At 43.0% G+C, this 11,516-nt stretch overlaps 1 long non-coding RNA gene across 1 annotated transcript; it reads right to left on the reverse strand.

The window, feature by feature from the left end:
* Nucleotides 1-696: 696 nt before the first annotated feature.
* LOC119086894 lies at nucleotides 697-6,966 on the reverse strand. Its single transcript, XR_005090285.1, has 3 exons — nucleotides 6,934-6,966; nucleotides 2,536-2,630; nucleotides 697-1,350 (listed from the first exon to the last, which is right to left on the reverse strand). It is a non-coding gene; the product is annotated as an uncharacterized LOC119086894 (long non-coding RNA).
* Nucleotides 6,967-11,516: the final 4,550 nt, after the last annotated feature.

The raw sequence follows: 11,516 nt of genomic DNA on the forward strand, positions 1-11,516 counted from the left end.
AAGAGGAAACAGTTCAAGAAATCCACCATATAGCAGAGTGACTACTATTATGGTGGTTTGAATAAGTATGGCCGTCATAGACTCAAGTGTTTGAATATTGGATCTATAGGGAGCAGCACTATTGGGAGGTGTGGCCTTGTTGGAGGAAGTACGCCACTGTGGGGGCGGGCTTTGAGAGCTCATATGCTCAAGCTCTGAACTGTAAGCCAGCCCCAATTAAATTTTTTCCTTTATAAGAGTTGCCATGGTCATGGTGTCTCTTCACAGCAATAGGAGTCCTAAGACAATTATTAGTAATTGTAGTTGTTTGTTTTACTCTTTTGGCTCTTTGCTCTTTGGTCTTTACTCTTCGGGGGTCCTGCCACCCAACTCCCAAATAAATACACACAGAGTCTTTTTCTTACTTATGGATATCTGGCCTTACCTTGGCTTGTTTTAACCCAGCTTTTCTTAAATTATTCCATCTACCTTTTGCCTCTGGGCCTTTACATTTCTCTATATCTGTATATCTTTTCTTTCATTCCTATTCTGTGTCTGGCTGTGTGGTTGGATGGCTAGCCCCTTCTTTTCTCATTCCTTGATCTCCTCTTCCCAGATTTCTCCTCCTATTTATTCTCTCTGCTTGCCAGCCCCACCTGTCCTTTCTCCTGCCTACCTATTGGCCATTCAGCTCTTTATTAGACCAATCAAGTGTTTTAGACAGGCAAAGTAACACAGCTTCACAGAGTTAAACACATGCAACGTTAAAGAATGCAACACATTTTTTGCATCATTGAAACAAATGTTCCACGATATAAACAAATGTAACACATCTTAACATAATAATTCACAACAAATAATAACATGTATTCATTCTCCTTGTGTAGCTCATGCTGGCTTCAAACTCAAGAGCCTCCTACTAGAACTTGCTGAGTTCTGGGATTACAGGCACAAATTTCCAGGCTTGAAAAATGCTAAGAGAGTGGACATTATGAATTGTCACTATGAAATGATAATTTTATGAGGGGATACTCATGTAAATTTGCTGGATGTAGTGATTGTTCAGTATATATGTACTTCAAAACTTCATGCAGTAAGTTATAAACACACACATTATATATATATATTTATTGTGTGTGTGTGTGTGTGTGTGTGTGTGTGTGTGTGTGTGTGTATACATGAATACATGTAGTGGTATTTGCTCTGCCCAAGACCCTGGGCTATTCAGCTTGAAAAAGGCAGTGCTTCTTGTCTGGGTACATGACTTCTTGACTTCTTGCCTGCTTATGTGACCCATTAAAAGGAAAGAGGGAGGGGTCATGCTGCTCTTCTTGGTGTGATCGGACACCGGGTGACCAGGTGCATTCTCTCCTGGGCAGAAAAGAGGACGACTTCAGCTGTTTACTTGGTTCTGTATTCATGAGTGTATTTCCCCAATACTAGGGCAGTCACCATAGCCATCACCAATTTATATCTTTCTTGTTGTTGTTGTTTTGTTTTTTTCAAGACAGGGTTTCTCTGTATAGCTTTGCGCCTTTCCTAGAACTCTCTTTGGAGACCAGGCTGGCCTTGAACTCACAGAGATCTGCCTGGCTCTGCCTCCCAAGTGCTGGGATTAAAGGTGTGTGCCACCACCGCCCAGCCATCCCAATTTATATGTTAATAAATCCCAATTATCCATTAATCAGACTCCAGTGGATTGATCCTAACAAGGACATATGTCATAACACATGTATGGAGGTCAGAGGATAATCTGGTTGGGGGCAATTCTCCCCTCTATCATGTGTTTTCTGAGGATTGGACAGAGGTCATCAGACTTGGCACAAGAGCCTTTACGCTCTGAGCCATCTTATCAGCCTTAAATATATGTTTTTATCAATTAAAGATAAAATTATTTCAAAATGAGGCATGTTTTTCCTTGACTAAGTTATTTTTGCCTTAAAAAAAGATTTTTCTAGTGTGTATGTGTGATTGTGTGTGTGTGTATGTGTGTGTGTGTGTGTGTGTGTGTGTGTATGTGTCCATGTGAGTGCTGATGTCTTAAGAGGCCAGAGGAGGGCACAGATCTTCTGGAACTGGAGTTACAGTGGTTGTGAGCCACCAGATATGGGTGCTGGGAATTGAACTCCATCGCTGGCAAGAGCAGCAAGCACTCCTTTTGTTTGTTTGTTTGTTTGTTTTTCAAGACAGGGTTTCTTTGTGTAGCTTTGCGCCTTTCCTGGAACTCACTCTGTAGCCCAGGCTGGCCTTGAACTCACAGAGATCTGCCTGGCTCTGCCTCCTGAGTGCTGGGATTAAAGGCATGCGCCACCACCGCCCGGTTGGTTTAGCAGGTTGGTTAAGCACTCTTAATCACTGAGCCATCTAGCAAGCCCCCGTGGTTTTGTTTTTTGAGATGGGCTCCTGTTCTTAACGCAGGCTGACTTAGTGCTTCCTATGTAGTGCAGGCTGGCTTCAAGCTCCCAATCCTCCTCCCTCCTCCTTCCAAGTGCTAGGGTTCCAGGCATGTGTCCTCCGCTTCCAACCCCTTGACGACATCTTGAGTTCCCTCCTCACCTGTCAGTTTCTTGAGAGAGGGAACTTGGCAGTCACCATAGCCATCACCAGTGGCTAATTACACTCCCAGCCTGCACCCAGGCATCAGCAAAGTACTGTGGAGCAAAGGAAGAAGAAGGAGGGAAGAAAAAGACAGGAAGGGAAGGAACAGAAACTTTAGTTTATCGGAAGAGTTGAAAGCAGCAGAAAATCAACCCTGAGAGCTGTCTGCACACATCTTCTTTCTTCCTGCAACACTCTGCATTCTCCTTTAAGGGGCTTTTCTTGTCCTCCAACACATCTTTGGGTCTTCCAGCTGAACCTGGGAGCGTCGCACAGTCACTTTGTATTGTGCTAAAAAGAGAAGGCAGCGCCAAATGGTGCTGCCTGGATTCTTCCTCATGCTGGTTCAGCAAGGCCCATCACTGCACTGCCTACAGGGAGAAGCAGGCAGGTGTGTGTGTGTGTGTGTGTGTGTGTGTGTGGTTTAATATCTCAGAGAATTATCCTCATGAGACATAAGGAAGCCGGATAAATATTTGTAAAGAAATTAAAGCTTTTTAGATTAGGGATAAAAAGAAAGCCAAGCGAGGGCAAAGTCTTATTAGGAGTCGATACACGTGACGCCCATTACTGAAAATGGGGTCTTTTGTGGGCCATGCAAATGATTTTTGTCCTAATAACATTTTCATGATGCTAATTTAAACCATATTCTTAGAGCCTCAATTAAAAATAAATGCATTTCTTTGACTTTTACATTTTAAAGGGAAGCCCAATTTTAGGAATATAATTGATGATTAATTACGCTGCCCTTTCTGTACACTGATAATAAACCCCACGCTCTTTCTATGCCCACAAAAATAATCACAGCATTCAATTTTACAGTCCTTTCAAAGGAGCCTTCTTTCATACCCTGTGTACTTCAGCACCAGTTACACGCTGCCAAGCTGGCGGTGCCGGCTTGTGACATTCATTAGGATCTCCTCGAAGATTAATACTTACTGTGTGGCTTTAGAAAACAGTGCATCCCTTCTCAGTGCAGCGCATGGCTGCTACTATGGGTGGGGACAAAGATGGGTGACTTCCAAAGCCTGTGTCTGCACGTTCCCCACATCCATCATCCTTTACCGAGGACAGGCACAGGCAACCTCTCAGGGCATGTTGGAATCCCAGGATCTGCCCGGGCTGGGGCCTTTTCTTCCCTTTTGTGCATTCCAGACATCAGGTACAGGGTTTATAGTTGTGTGTGTGTGTGTGTGTGTGTGTGTGTGTGTGTGTGTGTGTGTATGCATGTGCACACATGTGTGGTATATGCATGTGGTATGTTCTGTGTGTGTGTGTGTACGTGCACATGCATGTGATACGTGTGCATATGTGGAGTGTGTGTGTGATATATGTGTATAGTATGTTCTATGTGTGTGTGTGTATACATGCATGTGGTATGTGTGTATATGTGGTGTGTGTGTGTGTGTGTGTGTGTGTGTGTGTGAGTGTGTGTGTTTGATGAAGACACTTAACCAAGCCCAGACTGACCTAGGCTTTGACTGAATTTTTAATGCAGTACCACTGACCACACACTCTGTGTCATGTTGGCAGATCTCTAGTTCTATAGAACTAGTTAAGTTGGCAGGACTATAACTTCATATCCAGAGAACACAATTGGCCCTTTCCACTGCCCCACTCTCTAGAAACTACCATCCTAGTCTTTGCTTTTATGAGTGACTTTTTTTTTCTTTTAGAAACTGCATATAAGTGGAATTAAGTTCTAGAAACCACACGAATGTCCATTGACAGAGTAATGGACGATGAACATGTGGTAAACAGATGTAATGGACTCAGCCTTTAAAGAGAAGGGAATCCTACCATTTTCAACATCGTGGACAAACCAGGAGCACATCCTACCAAGTAAAACAAGCTGGTCACAGAAGGACAAATACCACATAGTTATACTGATATGAAGTTCCTAAAATAGTTAAACATGGTGAAATTTAAACAATATTCTAGGTTATGGATATAGGTCATTGATAGGACACATGCTTAGCATGTGCAAGGCCCTGACTCTGTTCCTAACACCAAAACAAAAGAGGCATTTTAAATCAAGTTGTTCAGTGGCAGCCTATATATATAAAAGGTAAGAAACTGTATGTATGTGTCCAGCTTGAAGAACTGTCACAAAGTGAACATAGCTCCATGACTATGTAATAATAATTTACCAGGAAATAAAACCTTATCAGCACTCAGAAGTCCCCATCATGCCCATCTATTGATGTATCCAACTCTTATTAAATAAGAAACACAGAAACAATGCAAAAGAGAAAGCCGAGAGGTCAGAGCTCAGAGCCAAAATCTCACCCTTCCGCCTGCGGTGTCCCAGCCTCCCGAATGAGAGCCCTATTTCCTGTCTGTTCGTCTATTTAAAGAGACAGAACAAGCCACGGCTATCTCACCTCACCAGTTCCTCAGCTGGTCCTGTTTCCTCAGACTGGAAGCTTCTGTGTCCTCATCCCAATAGCTCTCAGCTGAACTGTGTTGCTCCAAAGCCTGAAAGCTTAACTAGCCAAATGCTTCTAGTTTCTGGTCCTCACGCCTTATATATCTTTTTGCTTTCTATCACCACTCCCTGGGATTAAAGGCTGGTTTTCTGGGATTAAAGGAGTGTGTCACCACCATGCTTGGCTACTTCCAATGTGGCCTTGAACTCACAGAGATCCAGAGGGATTTCTCCCTCTGGAATGCTAGGATTAAAGGCGTGTGCCACCACCGCCACACTCTTGCTATGGCTCTAATAGCTCTGACCCCCGGGTAACTTTATTTATTAACATACAATCAAAATCACATTTTAGTATAATTAGATTACCACCACACCCATCCCCAGTCATTGATACATCTATAAAAGGAGATGACTCCTAACCTGCTCTGGACACCATGATGAATTTCCTTGTTTAGAATTTTGTGTGAAGTCAGTCTCATAACCAGCCCTCCTTGAGGCTGGCTGCTAGTCTTTGGTTTCCTACCCTATCCTTCCCGAGTTTTGTGTATCCCAGGCTGGCCTCAAACTCACTATGTAGCAGAAGGTGACCTTGAACTTCTCTGATCTTCCTACTTTCACTTCCCAAGTGCTGGGATTACAGGCAGGTGAGACCTGGCTTATGCAATGCTGGGATGGAACCCAGGACTTGGTGCATGCTAGGCAAGTACTATTCCAATTATGCTACATCCACAACACTTGATTTATTCTTAATGTGAGAATCAGCATACACCTTTTCATTCTCTTTGCTTATATATTTTATCAGTGTTGGTGGTTTCATACAGCCACTAACTAATACAAGAGAAAGCACAAAATGCAATTTGGATATGGTTTATCTTCTTAGGTATCAGGCAAGATTTAGTATAGACTACATTTTTGGGTACTTCTTTTTGAATCTACGAGCCATTGCTTTTAAGGTGTGTAGTGGTCAAGGGAGAGTTTGAACTGGGAAAAAAGCCTCATCTCCCCCTTTTCCTTTTTGCCTCAGGCTTTCATGTCTTGCACAACCTAATTTCTCTCTCCAAGAATCTTTTAAAAATCACATATTCATTTTGTGAGAGCTACGTTAGCTCAGATAATATCAGCCATCAGTTCTAACTGGGTGTATCTTTCTGACATGTGCACTGTAAATCTTGTGAGATGAAGGATGCCATTACCATATTTTTACATCAGAGAACTCTCTCCACTCCTCTGTCAGCACAAACACCTTGCAGCTCTCTGGCACACAAAGTGACAGTCTCCAAATTAATCTGCATGTTAAACGCTAGCGTGAGAGGAGAAAAATCAGCTTTGAAGAAAGTTGTTCGGGATCTACAGCCTGAAATATGTATTCGTATTTTACAATGAACCACAGTAAAAGTCTACAGTGAACGGAAGATCTCTGAAGTGGCTGTGTCTGTGTCAAGTACCCTGCAGACTGTCACCTTGGCTGAGAGGAACGTTGTGACTGTGGGGAGATGGAAGGGTGAAGGACAGGAGCCAAAGCTGTCTTGGGCTGGTTTTTGTTGCTTTTGATAACCATCAACCTTTAACTACCCCCAAATCCACTCAACTTTTAGATCAACTCTCAAAATACATTGCTAAGTTTGACTCATGTCTGAGGCCCCACAAACTTCAAAGCTGAGGCTGTGCCAAAGAAGAGGTCTGAATCCTTTAGATTTCCCTATATTGTGATAGCCACCTGTAGCTAGAGTTTTCCTGCCTGGCTCACAGTCAGGACAACTCTCTCTCACCCGCCAGTCCCACAGCCGCTCAGACCCAACCAAGTAAACACAGAGACTTACATTGCTTACAAACTGTATGGCTGTGGCAGGCTTCTTACTAACTGTTCTTATACCTTAACTTAACCCATTTCTATAAATCTATATCTTGCTACATGGCTCATGGCTTACCGGCATCTTCACATGCTGTCTGTCATGGTGGCGGCTGGCAGTGTCTCTGACTCAGCCTTCCACTTCCCAGAATTCTCCTCCTCCTTGTCCCGCCTATACTTCCTCCTGCCTGACTCCTGCCAATCAGTGTTTTATTTACTAACCAATCAGAGCAACACATTTGCCATACAGAACATGCCACAGCAGCCACCTACTAATAATCCCACCTGAGGCTCTCTCGGAAGCAAGTTAATAATATTAGAATTAGTTTTTGCATTAAATATAGTGTGAGAGGAGTGATCTTTTCTATGAATAAAAAAGTTCATATAGCCTTTCCCATGAAGGGATATGTCATTCAGGGCACCTTAGATCTGTTGCATGATATTTGTTTATATTGTATGAAGATGTGTTATTGTGATTGGTTTAATAAAGAGCTGAATGGCTGATAGCTAGGCAGGAGAGAATAAGTGGAACTTCTGGGGAAAGACAGAAACTTTGGAAGAGTCTAGGCACATAAGATGCCAGCAAGACAAGGAGGGAGTCAGACATATAGAATGGAGGAGAGGTAAAAAAGCCACTTGGCAGAATGTAGATTGATAGAATTAGGTTAATTTAAGTTATAGGAACTAGTTGGGAACACGCCTAAAGGCCAAGCTTTCATAATTAATAATAAGTCTCTATGTCTTTATTTTGGAGCTGGCATTCCCAAACTAAGTCCAACAAGAAAGACTAACTACATAGACCTGAAGTGCTGGGTCATGGTCATTCATATTCAGTCCAGAATAAAGTATGCTCCTAAAGAGTGTTGGTGTGTGTACGTCAACACTGGTAAGTCTTAGGTTTTAGATGACTGGAAATGCAATCAATGTATATTAAAGGCTCTGATTTTCCTCATACTATAATGGGACCAGCTCTTTCCCATGCCATATATGTCTTTCTTGAAGAAGCATTAGTGAAATAAACATGACAGCATCCTCTAAACTTCTGGACTCTCACTGTGTAGCCCTGAATACCCTGGAATTGGTTGCAATCCTCCTGCCTCAGACTCCCAAGTGCTAAGATTACACAGTGAGCCTGGCTTTCTCCCAACATTTTGATAGCCATCTGCCTTACTTAACTCCACCTTTCAAACTGCTTCGTTGACTTGGTAAAACGTAAATCGAATTAGGGTATTTTCCATGCCAACCTTTCCTTGATATTACCACCCTCTTTCTCTGGCTCTTTAATTCTTCTTTTGCCTATATTGCCTAGCTCTTTCTTCTTAATCATTAATTAATATGTACATATCTGTGGCACACTGTAGAGGTCAGAGGACAACTTTCAGGAGTCAGTTCTTGGTCCTGTGGATCTAACTAAGGTCATCAGGCTTGGAGAACCTTTTCTCTTAACTCTTGCATGTTATGATTCCCCCAGTGGCCCCAACTCTCCCCTGGTTGTCCCTTACTCCTCCACCTGCTTGTTAGCTTAGCAGAATCTCTGCTGCTGGGTCTCCCTAGATTTGTTCATTTGGCTTCCTTGCTAAGAAAGTCATCTTACACATTCTCCCCAGGACAAACACTTTTCTTCTTTGCCATCAGCTTTAAGAATCCATCTTTTTGGTGGAGGTTTCTCAACAGTTGGATTTTAGCATCCATATCATGCAGTTAGATTCTGGCCTCAAGTGTGACACTAATCTTTGGCCCAAACTGCATCTTTTTTCCTCTCATAATTGTCAAATCAGTAATAATACGACTGAGTTCTGGTCGAACAGCCTTGACTTGTATTCTTGGTCAAGAACAGGAGAAACAAGAAGAAGAGGAAAGTGCTCACAGATTAGTGTGACCCCCCTGAAGGTCAGGAGGGCTCGATATAGGAACAGAGAGTAAAAGAGGCAGCTGAGGGAGGTCCATTCCCATATTTTCTGGGCATTTTAGTGTAGTCTCTTTGCTCCTTTTGTTCTTTAAAAACTTCAGAGCAACCGTTAGCTGGCAGCCTATGGGATGTATCGCTTAACATTCAGATGGGATAACAGTAGCAGTAGAGAAGGTCTGGCTCGAAAGTTGGTAGCCATTTTAGCTCCACCAATCTTGTCCTGAGAGATAAGCAAGATTAGGGCAGGGTATAAGTTCATGGAGGTTGGCAGCAGAGGTGAGAGCAGGGTAACAAGATGGCCTCAGTTTCTGATTCTGGTTCTTGACATTCATTAGCATCACCGAACCTGGGATTTGTCAGCCACCCACTTGCCCTTAGATTTCTTCTTCGAGATGGCTTTGCTGGGATTTTCTCTTTCTTACTCTAGAGGACCATCCAGTCTCCTTTCTTGCTCATAACTGTGTTTTCCACACCCTACGGCTCCATCCAGCCTTCTTCAAATGTGTAAGCACACTTGTTCTCATGCATTTTTCTAAGTGATTGTGAGTTGAGGGTTCATAAACTATAGACCCTTTTTAGATCTTAGCACAGAACTCTGAAGAAGGCAAACATACAATCCTTCCTCAGTGAATAACTTGGGTACTGAGATAACCAAGCTGGGGGCTGAGAAATGCTTCAGTAGTTAAGAGTACTTGTTGCTCTGTCATGAGGACAAGAGTTCATATGCCAGCACTCATGGCAGCAGCTCACAATGTCTATAACTCAGTCCCAAGAGACATGGACTTCAGAGGAACCCATGTGCATGTACAGATACATGCACTCCCCCACACAGATAGTAAAAACTAACATAAGTCTTTAAAAAAAAAACCTCAAATTATCTAGCATGATTATATGTGAGTTAAAAATTGATCAGATGAATATACACGAAGAAAGTTTCTTTATTATCTACTAATTACTCTGTCTTGATATACTTATTTAGGGACTTTCTTGGTTGCATTACTTTTGACTCATATGCCAGAGGATCAATCTAAGAAAATGGCTACATTCTAGGTCCTGAACGTATATTGGAAAAAAAATTAATTTGCCAACAATGCAAAGAGAACTTGATACCATTGTTATTTTATACCAACATTCATTAAATACTAACAGTAGGATGTTATATATTTAGTACCCCCAAAATAAAACATTAATAAGGTACATGCGATGGTTGGTGTTGATTGTCCATGATACTTATGAGTGTATCTTTGTGGACATTTCCACAGAAGGTTAAATAAAGGAGGAAGACTCATCCTCAAAGCTGGTAGCCACTTCCAATGCGTAGCCCTTATGTTAAAAAGTTGCAGGAGGAAGCAGTGTGCTGCTGCCTGCCTTTGCTTCCTCTCCTGAGCTGGGATGTCTGTCACTGGTTGTTACTGCTTGCCATCCTCCATTGGCAGTGGCTCCAGCTTCTTCTTCCAGCCTTGACTCAATACCAGGGGCTCCCCAGGCATGACCCAGGCCTTCAATACCAGATTGCAACTGCCAAGGCATTTAGCTTCACGGACTGAAGAGTTGCCGGGTTCTCTGCCTCCCCAACATGCAAGTGCCATTGTTGAACTGCCCACAGATTTGTAAGCCAACCTCACACACACACACACACACACACACACACACACACACACACACACACACACCGTTGGTTCTTGTCCTCTAGAACATTGCTCTGCCTAATACAGCATAGTTCCTACCTTTGAAAAGCTACAGTGTCGTGTGGGAATCATTATTTTATAAGCACAAGACAGGACTCTTTCTGCTCGAGCCCAGCCAGGTGCAATCACTCATGTTGCCTTGCTACTCACTCTTCCCTCTGCCACCAGCATTTCCCTTTTCCACCAGCCCCGTCTGAAGCAGTGTACTCAGCAGGCAGTGATGGCATTAATGGCCAAATGCACCACACTTAGAGGCTTACTGGCTCTGAGATATTAGGACGCACCACAACACCTGGAAGGTTTTAAAACCAGATTGCAGGATCTCACTCCGTGGTCTTCTAATTCAGTTTTGTGTACTACCCAAAAGAATATTCCAGAAACATCTGTCAAGGCTCCCTTAGACTTGCATTGGTAGTGGTTGAGGTTTGCATGGAGTAGTCAGTTTTGGAAAGACAATGCAAAACACTTGCATGTGTAAGAACGTGTTCCTATGAAACATTGGCAATCTGGCTAATTAACTCTGCTGTAGAGCATTATCCTCTGTCCTGTGAGATGTTGGGGGTTATTTAACTCATTCCCAGCCTAACCATTGCTTACTGTCTGCAGTTCCATCCCCTCCCCCTTTCCCCACTTCTCAAGTATTTATGAATACTGAGTACTCTCCCTCACATCCCTGAGCAGCTGTCATTGTCAAAAAGATTAGCACCACCGTCCTTGGTAGGGTGACTGCTGCTGTGGTGCAGCACCATGGCCAAAAGCAAGTTGAGGAGGAAAGCATTTATTTAAGCTCATACTTCCATGGTATAGTCCACCACTGAAGGAAGTCAGGGCAGGAATTGAAGATGGGCAGGAACTCACTCAGGGCGGGGGCCGGAGGCAGAGGACATGAGGTAGTGCTGCATACTAGCTTGTTCTTTTGTGTTTTCAAGGGACTGAGCCTTCCGACATCAATCAACAATTAAGAAAATGACCTACAGGCTTGCCTATAGCCAGATTTTACGGAAGTATTTTCTCAGTTGAAGTTTCCATCTCTCAAATGACTCTAGCATATGTGAACTCAACATA

This window comes from Peromyscus leucopus, chromosome 8a (genome assembly GCF_004664715.2).
Source record: "Peromyscus leucopus breed LL Stock chromosome 8a, UCI_PerLeu_2.1, whole genome shotgun sequence".
In the NCBI taxonomy this organism is placed as follows: domain Eukaryota; kingdom Metazoa; phylum Chordata; class Mammalia; order Rodentia; family Cricetidae; genus Peromyscus; species Peromyscus leucopus.